Source organism: Pogona vitticeps, chromosome 2 (genome assembly GCF_051106095.1).
Source record: "Pogona vitticeps strain Pit_001003342236 chromosome 2, PviZW2.1, whole genome shotgun sequence".
NCBI classification, from domain to species: Eukaryota; Metazoa; Chordata; class Lepidosauria; order Squamata; family Agamidae; genus Pogona; species Pogona vitticeps.
The window spans coordinates 166602754-166625857 of record NC_135784.1 but is presented as its reverse complement, the minus strand read 5'-3'; the positions used below and the strand labels follow the sequence as shown (position 1 = coordinate 166625857).

The following is a 23104-nucleotide window of genomic DNA, read 5'->3' as shown; positions in this document are numbered from 1 at the left end:
GTTACCACCTCTTTTTCCTTAAAAAAGAGCTTGCATCATTAAAGAAAGACAACAATGAAAACTAGAAACAAGTTTTTTGAATATTTTTTAAAAAGTTAAATAAACATATTTAAAATATGTTAGAAAAACAGATTTAAAAGCAACGAAAATATAGTGATGGTGCTGATCTAACACAGAAGGTTCAACAGTTCTCTAAACCACAGTTTCTAGGCAGCATGCAGCATTCACAGGCAGCTGTTTGGGCCATGATGTTTCAGCTGGATCAACCGCTGTCTGGGGCCATATGGAATCATCATGATCATCATCTAAATAAACATTTTCTAAGAAAAAAGGTTAGTGTCAATTGCAATGATTGTCACGTAGGTGGGCAAGGCTAGGATCACCTCCATGTGATTCTTTCACAATGCTGAAACCAGTGGGATGCAGTGGGCTGAGGGCAGTGACAAGGGCAAGTTTTGTTTACCAGGATCACCTTTTTGAATAAATGTGAGAGATGGATTTGATTAAGTTGGGAAGCACGTCTGCCAAAATGGTAGAGGGAAGTGCCATCCTTTTTTTTCACGGCTACTTCCTGTGCTGCTCTCTCCGTTCCAGGTTGGCTGGAAGGTGGGGATGGAGGGGATCTCTTCTGGGTGGTACCATCTCTTTCAACCATCTCTCCCAGCACTATGGGAGCCTCTGTAGCACTTGAGCCTGGAAATCCAAAAGAGGAGTAAAAATATTTCAAATCAATAAATAACAAATATCTCTGATCAGTGACTGGAGATATTGGCAGTGGGTTGGTTCTTCAACTCTCCCACTTATATTGAAGCAGCCACCCGTACTGCTTGGTCCAGCGAATGGTTGCAGCAGCACATCCTGAAACTTCCAGGTTGGCTACACTTACCACTGCCAAATTTTGTTTATACCCCCACCACACACACCTTTGGTTTAAAATAAGGTTCATGCTCCCAACCTGTCTTGTTTAAAAACAAAAGAAGTCTCACACTATCAACATTTGGTGGAATGCTTGCAAAGGTGGCTGCAGAACTATAACACACAGAGAGATGCAAGTAGGGTATGTTTGCATGTGGCCTGTTGCAGGTCTAAAGCTGTATGTTTATTTTTAAAGTAACGTGTTTCCCTTAAAAGAGAAGAATGAGCAGCATGGAATATCATTGCCATGGCATTCGTTCTCCACTCACATATGTGACAGTAGGTCTCACTGAACTCAGTGGGATATGTTTCTGAGCAGAAATGGGTCAGATTCTGTTCTTGGTTGCGGCCAAATTTTAACAAGATGGAAAAAGTGCTGCTGCCTTTGATAAAAGAGCAGTTGGAGAAGGTGACCTTTTAGATTTGAGCTTAACCTCAAGGCTTAGTGGTGATTACTATGCTTGGTACAAACCAAGATTGGCCTATGTTACACCCATTGATTAATATTGATTGTTATACGTGCCCGATCTTGTGTATATGAATTCTAATAGGAAATATACAATGGTTAAGTATTCTAAACTGTGTTGTTATGACACTGGGGAGTTGTTATACAGGCTGAAAGGTGACTTAAATATGTAAAATAATTAAATCAATTGTGTGTAACGGATTTAGTTGCAGTGCAACAATTGCTGCTTATGACCGCCTTCCACTGCCCAGAGCTTTGCCAGTGACTTGGGGGGGGGGATGCCTGTTTGGTCTACAGTTCCAAGGATGTTGGTGGTTGGGTTTCTTGAATGGGAGTCCCCAGAGGTCACCTTTCCAAGCTCTGCCCTGCTTTCCATTGAACTGAAGATGGCAATTCTGAGAAGCATTTAGCATAGAGTAAGCCCTGTTAAACACAGCAGAAGTGAGAAGAGTGGAGTTACACTAGAAAGTTTGTTTCCTGCTATATTAATTATCTAAAATAACTAATTAAGTGAGAGTGTACTGTGAACTAATAGTTTATTTTAGATCAGGAACATGGAACCATTCCCCCCCCCCCCCGCTTACTGTAAACTGGGTGATATCAGAACCAAAAGCAGGTCTCGGCATCTTAGGTTCACCACTCTTTCTTTACAACGGGCACGGGTGACGGCGGTCCTCCAAATCATGTTTCTGGACTGCAACCCTTGTGATCCCTAGCTATCAGCTGTGTCTGCTATGTGTGGACGTTGAACACACTTGGACACCTCTTGGACAACAACAGTGATCCTACCACTCTTGGAGGCATGATTGGATCACCTCTGGTATGACCTGAGATGAGAATGGTAGGCCCTAACAAAAATCTGGAGGGACACAGTTTGCCCGTACAACAAGATTGGGATAATGACTATTGCTGATTCCTGGAGTGGCCAATGTCAGCAGATCTGCCTGGGGTTCTACCATCGTTGCAGTAATGGATTCGAAACTACTCTGTAACATTTGGGGCTGTCCAAAACAGTCTGCTGGACAACAAAGGTCCCTCACCCCTACCTAAAGGCAAGGTTCATTGTACGAACCGCTGGATAGCTCAGTGGTTTAGGCCTCTGGTTGTGGAGCCAGAGGCTGGGAGTTTGATTCCCCACTGGGCTTCCTTGCCAGGGACTGGATTCAGTGATCCATAGGGTCCCTTCCAGGTTTGCACTTCTAAGATGTGCACTTGTAATCTCAAGATTAGACCACTGTAATGCGCTCTACGTGGGGCTACCTTTGAGGCTGCTGCGGAAACTTCAGGTGGTGCAGAATGCTGCGGCCAGACTACTCAGTGGAGTGAGAAGATACCAACATATCTCGCCCACTCTGGCCGCATTGCATTGGCTGCCCATCCGATTCCGCATCGACTTCAAAGTACTGATGCTTACTTATAAAGCCCTAAATGGTTTAGGACCTCGATACCTGGCGGAACGCCTCCTCCCACCAAGATCTACCCGTGTCACTCGCGCAAGCCAGGAGGTAAGGCTGAGGAGCCTGACGCCGAGAGAGGCCCGGAAGGAAAAGACCAGAAACCGGGCCTTCTCGGCGGTGGCTCCTCGCCTATGGAACAACTTACCTCCTGAGATTCGTGCGGCCCCCTCGCTGGGCACTTTTAAAAAACAACTAAAAACATTTATGTATAAGCAGGTCTTCCCAACAGCTAATTCCAACAGTTAATTCCTGATGATTTTTTCTTCTATACTCCTATGATCTTTATCTTCGTGTATTTGTAATGTTTTTAATATTTACTACTGTTGATTGTAAGCCGCCTAGAGTGGTCGAATCTGACCAGATAGGCGGGATAGAAATGAAATAAATAATAATAATAATAATAATAATAATAATAATAATAATAATAATAATAATAATAATAATAATAATAATAATAATAATAATAATAATAATAATAATAATAATAATAATAATTTGTGGTTCCCTCCAATCACCTGAAGCATTCCACCTGGAGAGTGGTCACCTCACTCTGACTAATGGTAAGACTGGCTCTGTTGACTGAATATGTGAATAGGTAATTATGGAGGAACGGAAGCGAGAGGTGTGTGTGTTCACATGTGTACATTATCATGTTGTTTTTTTATTAAAAACATCGTCTCTGAATAACAAAAGTAGTTATAAAATAAAGATAGCAAAAATGGGAATAGATAAAGTCTTATTTTTTGTGTCATACCTCTGGCTTCAAGGGACCCGATAAGACTGCAGTTCAGTAGAACTTGGCCCAAAGCACATTTGTTGTGCTTTGGGTCAAGATCCTGTTTCTTAGTGTAGTAAATCACATTAAAGTAGGCCCATTAAATCAATGAGGAATTGGTTAAAGAACCTGAGTCCTAGATCACAGTGTAAACAGGTGAGGATTTGAAGAGACTTCCTCCCAGATTTAGGGAAATGTTACCTTTTCTTTCTTTCTTTCTTTTTTTTGGGGGGGGACTACAGCTCCCCAAATTGTACATCTAGGTGTGGGATTCTCAAAGACTTGGCCCTGGGTAATAACTTTTCAAGCGTGCTCCTTCTCAATGTAATGATCCATATCCTTAATGATATATTGTACCTCCATGAGGATTTTAATTGTAAGCTGCTTTCGCTGAAAAGGAAGTGTGTGTAAAAGTCTAATGAAGCTTCCTAATTTTAGAAATGATAGCTATTTTTGGTCAATGGGTCAGACCAAAGTGTGTACTTGTATATATTTCAATATTCTACCCTTGTCTATGAAAAGGAGGAGGTGGACAGGCAGGGAGCAAGCTCTAGAAAATTGATGTTTTTCAATAATGGTGCATATTAACAAGATGTTATACCAGCCAGATGCTTGTCAGGTAGCCATAGGAGTGATTTCTGATATATAGGATGCCACTATTTGTAATAAAAATTGACGAAAATAAAAGCCAAGAGTAATTTTTCCCCCAGTCTTGGCTCCAATAATTCATTGTGTGATGTCCTGTAAGATCTAGGTGCTTATTATCACTCAACACAGAAGGACACCCTTACTAAAGAAGACAATAGGTTGTGTCTAAACATTCTTTAATGAAGGACTTTTCCTTTTGGATGGGAATCTTTTGAGTTTAATCTCCTGAAGGCATATATTCCAAATCCACAAAATGATAAAGGGCTTGCCCACAAGGTGGTGATTCCCCTGTGGGTTTGCTCTTGGTCTTTTTGCTATTCCTATTGTATTAGGTTAAATGGCATTTGCATTCACACCTGGTGGGGGTATTTGTTGTGGGAGGTACTAGGATGCACTGGGTCATGCACATCTGGAATTGGTCTCCATGGTGTCAATTGTAACATGGATTGCTGTCCCTTTTTGCCCATCTGCCCTGCCTTAAAAATAATAAAAAAGCAGAATGCAGAAACGACTGATACCCCATAGTAAATAAAACAGGAGCATCGGGTAGCCATGGAAGGGTGGAGACTGACTAGTAAAAACACACCCATAAGGGAATATCATTAAATGAGATACACCCAGAAAGTGCACGGATCAGCATAGTACTGGAGTCCACACTAACAGATCCTGCACCAGAGCAAAGTGGAGCAAAGCAGATTAACAATACACGTTCCCCTGCCCCTTGGCTGTGATGTGAAAACACATGAAAAGCAAGTGGGGTTGTTGTTGTTGCTGCTGCTGCTGCTGCTGCTGCTGTTGTTGTTGTTGTTGTTGTTGTTGTGTTTTGTCTCTGTTAGCACTAGTTTCAGCCTAGTCTCATGCTGATACCAGGATGCAGTACCTGCATCATGGGTGCAAGGAAAGTTGAGCAAATACTCAGTGTGGATGGGCCCTGAATGGCTGAATGAGGCACTCTGCTCCTCGTAGCAAGCAGTCCCAAGAGCCACTTGGAAAGAAGAAATATATGGCCACTTTCCCTTTCACCTGAATAGAAATCTTTTTTTTTTAAAAAAGAATACCCACCAGCAGCCCTTTGTCAAGAGGGGAGCACTCTAGTGAAATCTGGGCTGAGGCGCACTGCCTACCTCAATGTGGTCCATGCACTGCCTCTGCAAAAGCCCATATATCTTTATTCATTATCTTACATTTCAGTTTCACTGAATATTCTTGGTCACAGACCTTTGTGTGACAGTGGCTGTTTATTCTCCCCCCCCCCCGGTAATTCTTCTGAAGATATACACACTGTACTACTATGCAAAGAATAATTAAAGCATTGTGCTATCATAAAGCTTATTTTCAGTTTCTACCTGTTAGACAACTGTTCCCAAACAGGTGCTCTCCAGATGTTTCCTGTCATCATCAATATGCATGGCCAAGTCCATGTTGGATGCAGTGATGGGAGTTCCATACAGACACATCTTGAAGACAGTGCATTTGAGAAGGATCATTCTAAAACTACACCATCCCAGGTGCGCCCATGAAGAAAAGACTCTTGAATAATCTATATATAGAAAACCCTGGAAATGGTTGCCCTAAGAAGTTGAGTTGACAGCACATAAATACTCTTATTATTAAAGCAAAACTTTTAATTCAAAGGCAGTAAAATAAACATTCTTTCCATGTATATAGTCAAATGTTCAAAATCTTACAGATATTGGCCAGAATTCTACTGGTGCTCATATCAGAGTTGTATAATTGGTTGTGGCCAATTGTGACAAATTGACATGGTGCTGGGACATATCTTGGTGACATGCTTGGCACCCTATCAATTAGCTGTGCCAAGTTGTGTGAATCTTACATGAACACCAGTAAGAGTTTGGGGTGTTGTCTCAGTGATCATTACAAGAACCTTTAAGGCAGAGCAATGTTATTATCCTGATAATTAAAATGGAACCTTCTAATCAACTAAGGGTGGCTTGCCACAAGTCAGCTAATGTTTGCTCCTGAGGAGACATGTGTACTAGAGACAATACCACATCTATTATTTTTCACATGAATATTGATGTAGAAAATAGTTATTTCAAATAACTCTTATGGAAGAGTTTGTGGAATGGGACTCCTGTCTTCCCTCCTGTTCCCTTCTTCTTGCTTCATAATCAGTGATTTCACTGTGTTTTATTTTCTGTGATAATGTGTACTGTAAGTTGTTTGAAAGCCTATTGGCTTGAAAATATGGACTATATATTTAAGAAGGTGATTATCATTGTTATAGTATGACTACTAATAATATGTGCTGTACCTTTAGTATGCACAAAGCTTTTCCAGCCCCAGAGACACAATAATATTTCCATTCCCAAAACCTGCATCAAGAAAATATTTGGCTTCTACTCTAAGAAATAATAGATTTTATGCAAATTTATTTATTTATTCATTCTATTTCTATCCTGGTTTTCTGCCTGCAGGCTCCCAAGGGGTCATAAAGTAAATAATCAGATTAAAGTAAAATAAAATGATAATAAAAACACCATTAGAATGTACCGCTAAAATCACCCATCAAGCGGTGAAATGATAGAAAAGAGAGAGTTACAGGTAAACAATTCCAGCTGAACAGTGTGAAACTGGGGTTTGGCTAAATGTTTGGCATACACCATGAAGTGGAAGTGTGAAAGAAACTTTGTTCTGCCGGGCAATGAACTGCTGCTCCCATCATGCCTTACCATTGAGTAGGCTGGCTAGAGCTGATGGGACCTGGAGTTCAACAATATCAGAAGGGCTCCACGTTTCCCAGCATTGCCATACAGAATGAGAGAAAGTCTAGAAAGGACTTCAGAACCAGTTTGAAAACCCTACAGTGAGCTCTGTAGAGTCAAGGCACACACAGCATCTTAAGAGAGGAAGTTCCAGAAGAAGATACGACCATGATGGAAACCCTACATGGAGGGATCAATTGCAGCCCAGCTCATGACAAAAGAGTGTCTGTTTTTTAATAAATGTGTGGATTCATCTTCCTGTGCTTTGCACATCTTTCAGTTATATCTCAAGGATTGAAATGATATCAGTCTTCTCTCTAATACATTTGCTGCCTGCCCTTTTTGAAGCATTCTCTTGCAACTGAATCCTGCCCTATAGAAACCTGCCCTATAAATTTCATAGGTCATGATGCATAAAGGCAAAGTGGTCTGTGACTACAGTATTCTAATGCGGAAACCTGCTTTATAGCAATTCATACAATTGATCCATGTAGCTAGTGTGGTTGAATGGATAGCATGTCGGATAGGATTCAGGAGACTTGGGTTCGAAGTGCAGCTCAGTCATGGAAACTCAGTGCAAGGTGATCCTGTCAATGGAGAAAACGCTTCTTAAAGATCTCACATCAGAAACCTTATTAGTCAGATGAGACTTGATGGCAGATAATACGCAGAGATCGGTATTGTCTCTGGCCTCAAAGTGATCTATTTTCCTTGTTTGACAATGACCAGGGGAGGCACTCAGTGACCAAAGAGCAGAGCACAGATAGTTTTCTCTGTTCACTTTTTGAGATGGAAGATGGTGTTCAGAAGATGTTCACTAAAAAGAGATGGCTTCAGTGAGCCGAAGCAGACTTGGTTAACCAGAAGGCATCTGGTTTTGTGGATTTGGAATCCTGGGCAAGATTACGGCATTTGTGGAGGGTTAGGAATGCCAGCTCTCTGTTCAAGGAAGTTTGTAGCTTCTGGTAAGGGTGACCAATGGCACACTGGATTCCCCCCCCCCAAGTACTGTGGGTGAGGGCAGGCATGTATTTCATCTTCTGTGAGCAGCAACTAATGGGGCTCTTGATGTGGCCGCAGGTGCTACCAAAACTGAGAAGGAACTGCAGCAGCTTTCCGTGGTGCCCCACCTTGGAATGCTACAGCTGTGCAGGGCTTCCAGAAGGGAAAAGAAGGCAGGAAGGGTTTTCCTCCTATTCTGACATGCTGTGCTGCTTTGGGGCAGTGATTCTGCTGATGGCAGCAAATGGGGGCAGCAGTCATGAAAATGCTTTTGGGGAGACCACATCTGGCCCAAAGGATGTGTCCTCTCTCTGCGTCCCATATAGAGAAATGGACACAGAGAAGCCACACAGCATCACAGCTGCTCCTTAATTTTTAATATCAGGACTGAGTTCACATTTTTTTTCATGCAGAAGGCCATTCTTGACATTTGAGTAACCAAATTTAAGTGGGGGCTTCACCTCCTGGGAAATAGAAGGGGAAGATATGGAGGCAGTGACAGATTTTACTTTCTTGGGCTCCATGATCACTGAAGATGGAGACAGCAGCCCCAAAAGATTCCTGCTTCTTGGGAGGAAAGCGATGACAAACCTTGACAGCATCTTAAAAAGCAGAGACATCACCTTGCCAACAAAAGTCCACATAGTCAAAGCTATGGTTTTCCTGTAGTGATGTATGGAAGAGAAAGCTGACCGCCGAAGAATTGATGCCTTTGAATTGTGGTGCTGGAGGAGGCTCTTGAGAGTCCCCTGGACTGTAAGGAGAACAAACCCATCAATTCTAATCAAATCTGAGTGCTCACTGGAAGGACAGATCCTGAAGCTGAGGCTCCAATACTTTGGCCATCTCATGAGAAGAGAAGACTCCTTGGAAAAGACCTTGATGTTAGGAAAGTGTGAAGGCAAGAGGAGAAGGGGACGACAGAGGATGAGATGGTTGGACAATGTCATCGAAGCAACCAACATGAATTTGACACAACTCCGGGAGGCAGTGGAAGATAGGAGGGCCTGGCGTGCCCTGGTCCATGGGGTCACGAAGAGTCGGACACGACTAAACGACTAAATGATGAATGGTGACTGTTACTAGTTCCCTTGGGAGTCATGGAGCCTCATGGCACAGTGGTTAAATTGCAGTACTGCAATCCAAACTCTGCTTCCAAACCTGTGTTTGATCCCAACAGATTCAGGTAGCCACAGCTCAAGGCTGACTCAGTCTTCCATCCTTCCAAGATGGTATATGTGCAGTATATTTGGGGTGGTATATAAGCAGCACATCTTGCTTTTGTTGATCTGCTTTAAGTCACCCACCTTGAAATCTACTAGTAGACTTGAAATTTGTTTTTAAAAAGCTTGACTCTTAGTGAGTTCTTGTTGAGAAACTGGGCCTAATAATGATTTAAATTGTTAAGCCTTTCCTACTACTTTCCCATCCCTTCCTCAGTCCCTTCCTTCCTCAGTCATCTTCTGCCCAAACCGTAACACCTAGAAAGAGATTGTAAATAGTGATTGTCATATAAACGTTTGGTGCTGAGCATTCAAGATTTGAATATTCAGAGAAAATCTGGTGGAATAATAACCTCAGAAATCTCCAAGGAAAAAAATAGGTAGGACAGGATGGGAGGTGGATTCTTGCTGTAGAGCTGGATGAGAACAGCTGGGGGTGGTCTGTGGACTACAATGGGGGAATGGGGGGGAATTCCTTAAAAATTTAGGGACTGCCCTTTCCAACCCTGCTCTGGAGCTGTCACAGAGAACAATCTTGGTGACAAGAAACAGGTGCTTCAAGGCAGCCACTCCCCCCCCCCCCCCCGTTTCTCACCTCAAAGAGATGAGAAATAGTTTCTAGTGTAATGGATAAACCACAACAGCTGATTTTAGACCTTCACTATTTCCCCTTCTTAGTCAACTTCTTCTGTGAACAATATGATTTGACATTTGTCCAAATAGAGAAGGAAGCATGTGGAGGATGGTGCAATCCCCAAACGCTTTAGACAAAAACAGAGGCTGCATCATCTGGCTTCTTTCCTCCTATTGCCTGTTCAGAATATGGAGTTGCTCGCAAATGCAATCAAGGGCCATAAAGGTAGTGTCTTCTCTCCACCCACCCCTGCCCGGATCCCCTGTGCTGTAAATGATGCCGTGTGGAGGAAATTGACCTAACTGGAGACACAATTAGCATAAGTACTGCCCAGAGATTCTGCCATTTCCTTTCAACTCTCTTCTTTAAAGCAAGAAGCAATGGAGATGAAAATGCCATTTAGCATTAGCTCACTCAGGACAACACAAACACTTTGTTTGACTGCTTCCAGTTCTGTTCTCTGGCTGTGAGGCAGAGCACTGGGGCTTAACGGAAATGGCCCAGGCCCAACTTCTCCCAAATGTAAAAAGTGGGAAAACCTTGGCCAATGGAATAAGAGTTGTGGTGTGCACCTGTGGCTGAGTTTTGAAAAGCTGTCTGCACAGCATTGAGGAGACTTTGGCAGCCGCTCCTGACTGCCTCTTCAGTCTGTGCAAACTTGATGGTATTTTTCTAGGCATCTTCCAAATGTGAGAGAAGTGGACCCCGGGGGGGTCAGTCCAATCTTGGGCTTGATTACCTGGGGGAGAAGAGCAGGTAGGAGGGGAATGGGGCGGTCGTGTCTCCAACTACCTCATCCCACCAGGTCCACCCAAATGTCAAAAGACTGCAGTGCAACTGGTTTCAAAGTTACAGAAATCTTAATGTTGTGGAATGTGGTGGGATGGGAGTGGGGACCAGAAAGCAATTAAAAATAAAAAAATTGCAAGCCAGAATGCAATGTTTTGGCAAGATCATTTGTAGGGCAGAGTTGGGCGATCCTAGTCAGTCTGAGGACCATTTGTCAGATTTCCCAACAGCCTGAGAGCCATATTTCCAGGCTCTGAGACTAAAGGGAAGGGATATAACCAAAGAGGCTGATGTACATATTTAATATTTTTTCTTTTTTTAATGCAATGTTTAGTGTTCAGTTTTCTGTAACAGTTTTTTGTTAACTGAATGTGATGGGGACACTCTTCCGACAGTCCTGGGAGGGTCATTTGCTTCACACCTACACCCCCACCACAGACTTCCCACAGCTGAGGCAAATCCTTCAGGAATGGGATGAACTGCTGGGGCTCAGGGTCTTTGCTTGGCCTGGCATTACCAGCCCTGCCTAAAAGAGGTCAGCTGGTAAAGGGTCCGTGTGGTGATGTGGACTCCAACCTTGAACTAGAGACACTGGAGGCCCCATGAATGGAACTGGAGCCGTTCTGAGGACCGAGACAGATGGGGCGGGGGAACTAATGAAGGCAACTGAGCCCTCCATGGACTGTTGGGTGCATAGCTCCCAATTGAACTTTGTAGCCTCTTCCCCTATCTTAATAAAGACCAGTTCCAGCAGCAATGAGAGGATACTGTCTATGGCAGCTATGAATGAGGAGGGAATGGAGGTGGTCACACTGAAAAAAATGGATTAACTTAAAAAAATTATCTGGAAGTTGAGTCATGGCAACTGGACTTCTTTCTTGTTAGGTTGAAATGTTTCACTACTCATCTAAGTAGCTTCTTCTGTCAGACTGAAGAAGCTCCTTGGATGAGTAGCGAAACTTTTCAACCTAACAAGAAAGAAGTCCAGTTGCCACGACTCAACTTCCAGATAACTGCATCTCAATGACTGAGAATCTTCAATTTTTTAAAAAATTGGTTTTTTTCCCCCCTTGTGGCCATTCAAAAGAAATATGGGATTTTGGGCTCAGAAGGTTCTGAGGAGCCCTCAAGACAGATCAAAACTGCACAGGAACCAAAAAACAGCTGCAGGCAGTTTGGACCAAAGCAGTTTCCCATGAAATGTTGGGGTGAGATATAAACACCTTGGTTGTGTCTAACAACAGCCTGTATCCCCCCCCCCTTTTTTTGAATGTGTTTGGATTTTCTTTGGATCAACTGCTCTCCAAGTGAAAAGCTTTGGTTGTGGCTGCAGCTGTTGCATGGAGCGAGTTTTTATTTTTAGCCAAAGAAAGATCTTTCACCTTGGCTTTCAGCTCTAAACCCAGCCCAGAAGACCTTCCCAAACCTGGTACTGGCAGGTCGTGCCTCTGCTTCCATCATCAAAGCCTGTGGATTTTTTTCCCCACTAGGTTGCATCCATATTCTGATGTGGCATGTTATAGTTGTTATTTTCCTCCTTCTCTTTCTGTTTCTTGTTACGGAAAGTGTTTTTAGCTCTGTACGTGACTAGGAGGACAGAGATCAGTGGGGTGGATCTGATCACTAGACTGGCCAACAACCAGTCAGGTAGGTAAGATTTCTTGCCATGGGCACCAAATTGGGCAAGGCTGGGTTGGACTCTAGCCCTGACAGCTCACATTATTCCCAGCCAGAAGGGTCAGTGGTCAGGAATTCAGAAAGCTGTAGTGCAGAATATCTGAAATGTGCTATATTGGGACAGACGAGGCTAGAATCTACCCTACCTTTTCCCAGTCTCTGGATAGCTCAGTGGTCTAGGTATCTGGATGGACAACTAGAGGTTGGGAGTCCAATTCCCTATTGTGCCTCCCTCGCAGGGGTTGGATGATGATTGGTAGGGTCCCTTCTAGCTCAACAGTTCTAAGATGATGATGATGATGATGATGATGATGACGATGACGATGATGATGATGATGATGATGATGATGATGATGATGATGATATGGACATTTCTAACATCAGCCTAGTTTTGCAAGAACATTAACTCTCACCTCTGCCTATTCTTCTGGTATCTACTTGCAACGCAGCCACACCACCCAGTTTTCTCCCTTTTTAGTGAACTGCAGCCAGTGTGGCCTAATGCTTAGAAGTTTGGATGAGAACTTGGGGAAACTGGGTTCAAATCCCCACATGGCCATGGTGCGTGCTGGGTGAGCTCGTGCCAGGGATATGTGCTTCTGCCTACCTCACAGGGCTGCAGTGATAATAAAGGTGAAAGAACAAGTTGCTCCTTGAGTTCATTGGAACAAAGGAAGGCTATCAACATATCAAATAAATAATAAACATCTTTGTCCAATCAGCCACTAATTCCTACTGTCCTGTACTAATATTGAAATCAGTCACTGTACAGTGAAGGAGGATTTTGTTACATATTCTCATACATAAGGAATATTCTTCCCACAGCTGAACAACTTCCCTCCAGCTCATGGGGCAATCCATCATCGGCTTGAGCTGACATGCAGAAAGTTTCTGCCCGAAGGGCCTTTCCCTCTCCACTCAGAGCTAAAAGCGTGTGAAAACAGCTGGCCCTCCTCAAACGGTGAGCTCAAAGAAAGCAGGTTTATGCTTCTCTGAATCGTGAAGACGGGATAATCTGCAGCCCACACACCTGCCCATGCCTTTCATATTTGCATTAGGTAAGAGAAAGCTACAGGTTGTGTCCTCTAGTCTGTAAATAAAAGTTTTATTAGCATGCTGTAGTGAGGAAACCAACCGAATACACCACTTCCTAGGTACAGTCTGATCCAGTGCCAAAGAATTTTTTAAACGTTCATTTCAAAGGAGGCTCTTCCATGTGAGCCAGTAATCTCTTTAGAATAAATGTGTTTTCTCTGATCCGTCGCTCCAAGGTCCTCACATGTGGATACACGTGTCTGTATAGGCTGCAATTCGGTGCCCAGTTCTGAGGAGCAAATGCCACTGAACTCAGCGGGGCATGCTTTTAAGCAGGCTAGCATGTTAGTATTGCAGCCTCTTGCTCTTGGTAAGCAACCAAGAGTGGAAAAAGCCCTCTTTTCTCCTCCCAGTGAGGCTTCCCCATGTGTGAGTTTTCACTTGTTTTTGCAAGACATCTCACGGGAGTTTGTGGGCATTTGATGGTCCTTTTCTTTTAGTGGAAATTGCAATCTATGCAGAATTATTACAATTCCTGTGCAAAAATGTCACCTTTCTTGGACAAGATGCCCCAGGAAGTATCTCCCTAAGCTACACAAAATCTGGCTGTTTCAAGCAAACATTCAGAAATCTTACTGGCGTAGGGAGACGTCTTGGTGTGAAGTGCTGTTAAAGCAAGAATTGGGAATTCACCAAGAATGAAAGATGTTTCCAAGATCCTTCGGAAACCTAAAACAGACACTGCAAAAACTGCGCTGTGAAAATGTTTCTACAAAATCCTTCAATTAGACATTTCCAGGCCAGTTAGCAATAAGCTATAAAACACAATACAACACCAATAATCAAGCAAGCAGTTGACAACAATAACATTAATTGCTCAAAATAATGGAGGCACTTTAAAAAAAACCTAGAGGTTGAAAGCCTGGGTAAATAAATAGACAAATAGATTGAGATATGAATGAGGTGGGGATAGCTGCATGGTGGCACAGTAATATAATTCACACACAGGGTGTATATTGCTGCAAAACAGTTTCTGTCTGTATATCTTAAAATAATAAAAATACCCTGTTTCCCCAAAAATAAGACCTAACCTGAAAATAAGCCCTAGTATGATTTTTCAGGACACAGTACTTGTAATATAAGCCTGACCCCAAAAATAAGCCCCAGTTAAGTGAAACGCCCCCCTCCACCATTGTGCAGCAACCAGAAGAAGATGACGTGACTGCATTTGAATAAATGTAGATTGTTGTACATGAAAAATATAAAACATCCCCTGAAAATAAGCCCTAATGCATTTTTGGAGCAAAAATTAATATAAAACCCTGTCTTATTTTTGGGGAAACACGTTAATAAATTTAAGAGTGAAAGTGTCTCCTTCCTCCCTTTGCATACCAGTGGATCAGAAGGAGGTAGTGTGTATGGGTTAGATAAGCAGTGCAGTGCTGCAGAAGCTAGCAGAGTGGGGGGCATGTTTGTGCATCACAATAAGCCATAGATTGTTTCAATCATAGTTTGTTCCTTATGACGCAACTTGCATGGCCAGCAATTAAATCTTCCTACTTCTCCATCTTTTGTCAGCTTCTGTTTCAGACGCAACAGCTGAGAAAAGAGCCGAGAAGAAACCAAAGTTGCACATTCAAATGTCAGGACAAGCCAGATTTTAAACAAGCCAGATTACATAAACCAATAACAAAGCTATAGGTTGTATTTCTTGACTGGCACACAAATCATGGCTTGTGAGCAGGAGCTGGCTTGTAGTTTGGAACAACCGGGATTTCAACAAACTTCACTATGCTTTATGATGATGTGTGATTGCAGCCACAGAGAGAGAAACCAGAGAAGAGGTGATCAAGTTGAGAGATACAGAAGTTTCAAAAACAAGCAGGGAGCTGTACATATAAGGCCATAATCTGGCAATTGTCCATGCTAGGGCCTTGAAGCATTTTCTTCAGTATCCTCTACTGTGCCTGTCTCTGCTGAGTGAAACAGACAGGGATAGGATAAAACCTTTCTCACTTTCACTACTAGAAAAAAAAAATCATTTGACTTTTTTAAAAATGAGAAGAGCAGGTAATATAAAAACAACATAGTCTACCAAGGTTACTGCTGTTATTATGGGCTCTATGAAACACTACTGTGTACACTTCTGCATAGTTGTTATTGTCATCTGCTGTCAAGTTGCCTGCAACTCATGGCAATCCAATGAGTGAGCTATCTCCAACAATTCCTGCCCTCAATAGCCCTACCTAGCTCTTGTAAACTGAAGCCTGTGGCTTCCTTTGAGGAGTTAGTCTATCTTATATTTGGTCTTCCTACTTTCCTACTGCCTTCCTCCTCTCCCAGAATTATTCTCTTTTTAAGAGAATTCTGCATTCTTGTGATGTGCCCAGAGTAGGACAGCCTCAGTTTCAACATTTTTGCCACTAGAGATAGTTCAAGCTAGATTGGATCTAGGAGCTTCTTGTTTGTTTTTCCAGCAGTCCAGGGTATCCACAAAGCTTTCCTCTGGCACCTCATTTCAGATGAATTAATTATTTTCCTGCCAGCTTTCTGAACTTTCCAGCTTTCACACCCATACATGATTAGCAGAAATACAAGAGTGTCGGTGATCTTGGCCTTAGTCTCCAGTGGCACATCCTTACATTTGATGATCTTTTCTAATTTCTTCCTTGCAACCTTATGAGTCTCGGTCTTCTTCCGGTTTCTTGACTGCAGTCTCCATTTGGATTGATGACTGAACCCAAGTATAAAAAATTGCTAACTATTTCAGTTTCTTCATTGTCAATGCTGAAGCTGTGTAGTTCTTCTGGAGTCAAGATTTTGTCTTTGACACGCTGTTCTTTCACTTTATTTAAACATCGTTTCAAGTGTTGCTGCTTTCTGCCAGTAAGATGATGTCATCCATATATCTTAAGTTATTAATGTTTCTTCCACCAATTTTCAACCGTCCTTCATCTGAATCCAGCCTGGCTTTCCATGTGACCTGCATACAGATTGAACAGATAAGGGAATCAAATGCACCCTTGTCTGACACCTTTGCCTGGAGGAAACCGTTCTGTCAATCCATATCCTGTCCTAACAGTAGCTTCTTGTGTACAATACAGGTGACAATCAGGACACTCAAGTCCTGAGGCTCACCCATTTCTTTCAGAACAACACATAGTGTCTCATGATCTAAACAGTCAAAGGCATCGCTGCGGTCTTAAAAGCATAGACTGATCTTCTGAAATTCTTTGGTGTTCTCCAGTAGCCTTGTACATATCTTGAATTCATTTCATGTCATTTTGAATTTTTAAAAAATTGAGGACAAATCCACTTTGTTGTGGAGTGGTGTGTTGAAGAAATGTCTTCAGCCAGATGACTACTGCTGTTGATTGGGGGAAACAAATTGCCCTTCTGTGGCGGAATGCCCAAGTCACGCCTGTCCGTCAAAGTCTTCTTTGACAGTGAGCTGGGAAATCCCTATCGTTATGTGCAATTAGTGATTGGAGATAAGAGCAAGGACTATCTGCGCGGTTCTGGCAGAAAGATGAGGCAGGACCTGTAGAAGAAGCTTGCAGGCCAAAAAGGCTATCTTCATAGGGCAGTGGTTCCTCATCTTGCTGGCAGGGAATATTCTGGAACATCAGGGTGATATGAATGGCTGCAATAGTGTAGTTCAATAGTAAAACAGCCCCTACCATGGAGCAGATGATGGTGTGCTGAATTTGGAGTGAGCCCAAATGCCGATAGCCTCACACCCGGCAGGTGCATAAGAAGTGGATTGGGCCAGATGCTCAACAGCAAAGTTGGCCCAAGACACCAAAATGGCACAAACCAGAACTGAAACCATAGAGTCTCTTGTGACCTCTTTTGAGATGCCTCTCTGGCCCAGGTTAGTGAGGCTGGCATTGGTGTTGGGGTACAGGAGTTCCTGCTTCAGACTGGTGAGGTTTGCTGGCGCTTGGAAGGCAACCTGGCTGCCATGGTGGAGCTCCCCCATCCCATGATGCACACAGCACAGACTTCAGGTTCTGCCTTGAGTTTAGCAGCCAGTTGTATCCAGCAGGATGGGAGCTACCACAACCTCTGGACAGCAACTGGATCATGCACAGCTGCCAGAAACCAGGACTAATGGCCCAACTATATGTTAGACATATTCTGTTTTAACTAACAGAGGAGGTTTTGTAAAGTGCTGAGAAAAGTCTGGTTGTCAGAGTAGGAGCTTTTCACACCTCTGCTAGTCTGCAAATTATTTTGCTTTGTTTTGTGATTGACACTTGGTAGTAAACATGGACTTCATTTGAAGTATGATTTTTCAGTCTGGAAACCTCCCTGAATCAGGTGTCTGGAATGCTTATACATTTCCACCTTCTCATGGCAAGCTATCTGTAACATGCTGGCTGGAGTCTTACTGTTGTCCATGTAAAGTTTTTGTAACTTGTCATAGCTAATTACACATAATTGTTGAGATGGTGTGGCAGTTCTTCTGCAATTAGACTTGTGATGATGTGTGCAATTGTCTGAAATCTCATCAGTTGGCTGCAATTAGTTATGGCAAGTTACACAAACTTTACATGAACACCAATAGGATTCTGACCCTTTTTTGGCACTCCCATTTTTGTAACTCTGTATCATATTATGTCTGATGGTTTTGACCCAGATCATCAGTGGGCAACCCTTTTGTGGGATGAGGGACCACCATTTTTTTCTTGCTTCTGCTGGATTTCTTGCCATGGCTGTTTTATATTCTTGTGTCTTCACAGGCAGAGAAGTGGTTGGGGATTCTGGGAACTGAAGTTCCCCAAAGCAATATATAAGAAGCTACCTTATATCAAGCAAGGCCACCGGCTCACCTGAGTACTGTGTATGCCAACTAGCCATAACTTTCCAACATTTCAGAGCAGATTCTTATCAAGCCATATTGAGGGTTGAACGTGGGGCATCTTGGCTGCAAAGCATGGGAGCTTGACCATGGAGCCCCAGCCATTCTTGAGCTGTCCAGTGGCACAAGACAACCTCTTCCAACCAAGGATTCCCTAGTAATATGGGCTGACACCATGGCCCTTCCTCCATGGAACTCCTTTATCTTTCCATACTATTTCATATTTGCTTGCCCTCCCACCCATTCCTGCAGTGCCAAAATCAAGAACTGGGGCTGGCAACGGCTCTACAACACTCCTGCCTTAAGATTTAGTTTGGCAATTCCAGCCTTTGCCTGTTGAGCATTGTGATTCTTGCTTGCTGTGAAATGTGTATCTTCTCAACACCCTTCCCAAGGGAGGAATCCATTCAGCAAGCCCTTCTGCCCCCTCCATTCCTCCTTTTTTGCATAATGCTTAATTAATCTGGTGATGGGCCCTTTAAGGAAAGAATTATATGGCCGGGAACAATAAAAAAGAGACACTGGAAACTCTCCGACAAGCTGCTTAAATCCATTTTATGGGGCGATTAGAGCGAGAGACATCAGCGTTCTGAGTGCTTTATTTTTATCCTTCCTCTGCTCCTGCAAACATGTTCTTACCCCTTCCTGTCCTCATTAACAGCCAAGCAAGCATTAGATAGAGTTACCATTTTAATGGTCCACATTGACTCTAGTCTCCCCACAATAAACACTCTTTCCCCAGCCTCTAACTGTTTTGCTTCCTGTGTTATGAGCCTCTGGCCGGCCAGTTGTCTGTCTTATGGTCACTGGAGTGTGTTAGCAGATTGGAGACATAGCAAATAAAGCAAATCACTGGTGGAAGTGGCTTGTAGAAAGCAAAGTGTATCCTCCCCTTTCTCTTCCACTAGACTCTCTCTCACTCTCACTCTCTCTCCCCCCCCATGTATGTGTGTGTGTGTGTGTGTATTCAGGATTGTTCTCTTTATGCTACCCTGTTTCCCTGAAAATAAGCCCTAGTCTGATTTTTCAGGATGCTTGTAATATAAGCCCTACCCCCCCAAATAAGCCCTAGTTAAGTGAAACCTCGCCCTCCACCATTGTGCAGCAACCAGAAGAATATGACAGGACTGTACCTGAATAAATGTAGATTGTTATACATGAAAAAAAAAGACACTCCCTGAAAATGACCTAATGTGTTTTTTGGAGCAAAAATTAATATAAGACCCTGTCTTATTTTCAGGGAAACAGGGTACTGACAATGTACAGTTGATGAACGGGTGGAAAACCCTTTGCAAGAGGGTCCATCTGAGTTTACTGCAAGATAAAGAGCAGGAGGCTGGTGGGCAAGCTATTGCATAGAGCCACATCACTGGTGTTTATGCTCTGTGAGTGCTAGAGCATGAGAATGAATTTTAGGGTGGCTATTTGTTCATGGGTTGGAATCTTATTCCATCAGACCTGATGGCAAATTGCTACTCATTAATGAAGTGCCAGTTGTGTTTCTGGGCATGCACCCCAGTGCTGATAGCGCTCCTGGACAAGTGCCTGATTGCCCCATCAGGTGTACGCCCAGGAACACAAACAGTACCTAATTAGTGAGCACCAGTTTGCCTTCAAGACTTAATGCAATTTATCTTACGGAAATGTATATCAGAAATAGTATTAGGGCGATCATTTTATTCCTGTAGTTCATTTATTCTGCCAACACCTGGACTAATCATGGTATTAAAAGCGACTAATAATATGATTAGAAACTAAACAAATAAAACATGGAGGAAATAATAATATTAAAACAGAATTTTAAAACACAGTTAAATAAAATATCATCTCTGAAGGATAACTGAATTAAAATAAGTTTAGAAGTACCATTCTATTAAAAACCCATTCCTCAGCTCAGCAGTCAAACAGTGATCGAAACCTGGCTTCAAAGTATGGACACTCATCTGTAAGTTGAGTCATGGCAACTGAACGTGTTTCTTATTAGGTTGAAAAACATTTCGCTACTCAACCAAGTAGCTTCTTCAGTCTGAAGAGAGTTGGTTATGAAACCCCTGATGTATCCTCCATTTTGGTATCACTCCCCCTGCTGGGCTGAATAGACTCGTTAGATGGACAAACGGGAGGGGGTGAGTGAAAATCCCACTTCTGCAGTCCTTCTCCACCTACTGTCATGGGTCATTAACAAGTGATCTTTCTGGTGTGCTTGGCCCTGATCTTGCTGGGGACAGATGAAAGGGTACCTAAGGCCTCCACCCTTGTTGAGTGAGGGATTTTCTATAGGCACATGTATCATCCCCCCCCCAAGCCCTCTCTCAAACCACCTATCTTCTCAGCCCCAAATGAGTACATCTTGGTCATCAAATGAGTATTATTTGTCCTTCAAATGAAGGAACACTGCTGATCATGGTCCTGAGCCATTGCCTCTCCTGTGCTGGGCCTAATAAGAAAGAAGTCCAGTTGTCATCACTCAACTTCCAACTAACCTCACCTGGATTACAGATAATCTTCACAGATATGTGGATGCTCATCTACATTATTTCCCAGCTGCCACCAGAGCCCTGTTGGCTCATCAGAAAGATGTTTGCAGTGTATGACACTCCCTACCCTCTGTGGCATCATAAAGACCCACCCAATGACTTCACAAAGTTCTTTCCCCTGGTCTCAAGTTTTGGCCCTGAAATCTCAGGGAATGGGCTGCTGCTGACCTGGCCAGACTGTTATGGACAATCCTGCTCACCATCACAATCATACTCTAAGGATGATCAGTCCCAGATATTTTTTAAAGAGAAAGAGTGTGGTGGGGGCATTGATAAATCCCCAGAGGGGCCCCATGAAATGGTTATTACTATGCAGGGTGTGTGTGAAATTCCCCAGAGTATTTCTGCTGGAGACGTATATATGTTAATCTGGAAAACAGCAAGGGGGCAGGTGGAGTTTTAAAATCTAAAACATTTATTGTGAAATTGGTTTGGGCAACTACTTTGATTGTAATGTATGCTTTATTCCATTCTTAGTAGTCCATTCTCCATAGCTTTCTATTTAAAATAAACAACAGCAATGGAAGAGCTAAGTATAGCTTTCCTATCTCCAGACACTATCACAGGGATGCAAACTGCCAAAAATAAACAAGCCCCCTAAAAAAACAATTATCTCCCAAATTTTTCCTGGAATTATCATTATTATCATTTTTTTTGTTCTACTAATTACAGTTCCATTTAGCTTTGTCTACTACATAGGGCTCTTGTAGGGATAAATTAGGTAGGAGGAAAGCCATTTATATGCCCTTGGAGGAAAGGTGAAATGTACGGGAAGCAAATGAATAAATAAAAATTGAAAGACTTCCGGCTTGACGCCGCGACGAGACAGCAGCAGGAGGACAGAGCTCTGTCCCCTGGGCTAAATTCTGACCTGTTTGGGACACCCTATGGTGTCGAAACCACCCCTGAGAGGTGGTGAACTCGGGGGGGGGGGCTGTTGATCACGGGGGGGGGGGACAGCGGTCATCCCCATTTGATCCAGAAAACTCCCTAATCAGCCAACGGGCAGAAACAAGCAGTTTAAAGCTCGCTTGTAAGCCGTCGGCAGCCGGCAAATAAGAGAAGCAATAATCAGCTATTCAGCATCAGTGTTACTATCAGGTGAGATATATTTTTACAACTAATTGCTTATGATTACCCCTGGAGAAGACAATTCCTATATACAGAAAAAAGAACCTTCTATCAATCTCTTCAATCATAGAGCGGCAGGAAATCTGGAGAGAGGGATAGTTGATGCAAAGAAAATAACTTAAAGATTAATGGGACATTAACTACTCATTTAAATACATTCAAAATATACTTTAAGAATATTATAATTTGGTGTTATAAATCTTAAGAAATTTTCTCATAAGTTATTACTAGATAGGTCTGGACTCATGTTTTGACTATTTGAAGTTTTTTGGCATAATGCCCAGAACAGTGACCTTGAGTACTCTACTGTTGTTTAAAGCTTGGAAATCCGTTTTCTATTTATTTTTGATTTCTTCGTGCCTGACTGGAACATAAATTAACCCTAAAGTGGATCTTTTTAAACTGTACCTTGGGAATTAGTATACTGGGCCAAAGTGAACTTTTTGGAACCACCTCCAGGGACTTGGAATCACAGTTTTGGTCATGCAGAATTGTGGGAACTAGGCCACCAGGATATGGATACAAACACTGAACTGGACTGTGATATTTGGGGCTTTTGAACCTCATTCCAGGCCTATTTGGCCAAAGTAGATCTTTTGAAACTGCCCTGGGAGCTGGAAGTGCTTATGTTTGACTAGCTGGTGTAAATCTATGGGAATTAGGCCATCAGGCCGCGGATACAACCATTGCATTGTACCTTGGCACCTTGGGGGTTAAAATTTTGGTTCAGGCCTATTTAGCAAAAGAGGACTCTTTGAACTGACTCTGGAGACTTGGAATGTCTGTTTAGCTGGCATCAATTTGCCAGGGATCAATGAGGACACAGATCCAATCATCGAACTGGACTGCGAGTTGGCCTAAGCTCTTGGGCAGCTGGAACAGAATGGCACAACAAGGACAATTTTGGGATGAAACAAAACCTACCCTTCAAACAATACTAGAAATAGTGAGATCCCACTACGAAGAGACAAAATTATTCAATGAACATCTGAAGAATTATAGTCAACAAGTGACAGGGAATAATGAAGAAGGAAACAAGAATGTGCCGGATGATGTATGCCAATCAAAAGAGAAGCTGGAGGAAATTAATGGGGAAAACAACGTCAATATTGGATCAGAGGAAAGTATTAAGGGAAGACAAGGGGAGAAAATCAGCAAAGTTAATTTAAAAAGCCTGGAAGATCTATTGAAGATAGACCAAGTATATAAAGATCTAGGGGAG

At 42.7% G+C, this 23104-nt stretch overlaps 1 long non-coding RNA gene across 1 annotated transcript; it reads right to left on the bottom strand.

Moving 5' to 3' along the window:
* Positions 1–442: 442 nt before the first annotated feature.
* On the bottom strand, positions 443–20286 carry LOC144586431 (uncharacterized). The gene is made up of 2 exons (XR_013541258.1): positions 5608–20286; positions 443–693 (listed from the first exon to the last, which is right to left on the bottom strand). It is a non-coding gene; the product is annotated as an uncharacterized LOC144586431 (long non-coding RNA).
* Positions 20287–23104: the final 2818 nt, after the last annotated feature.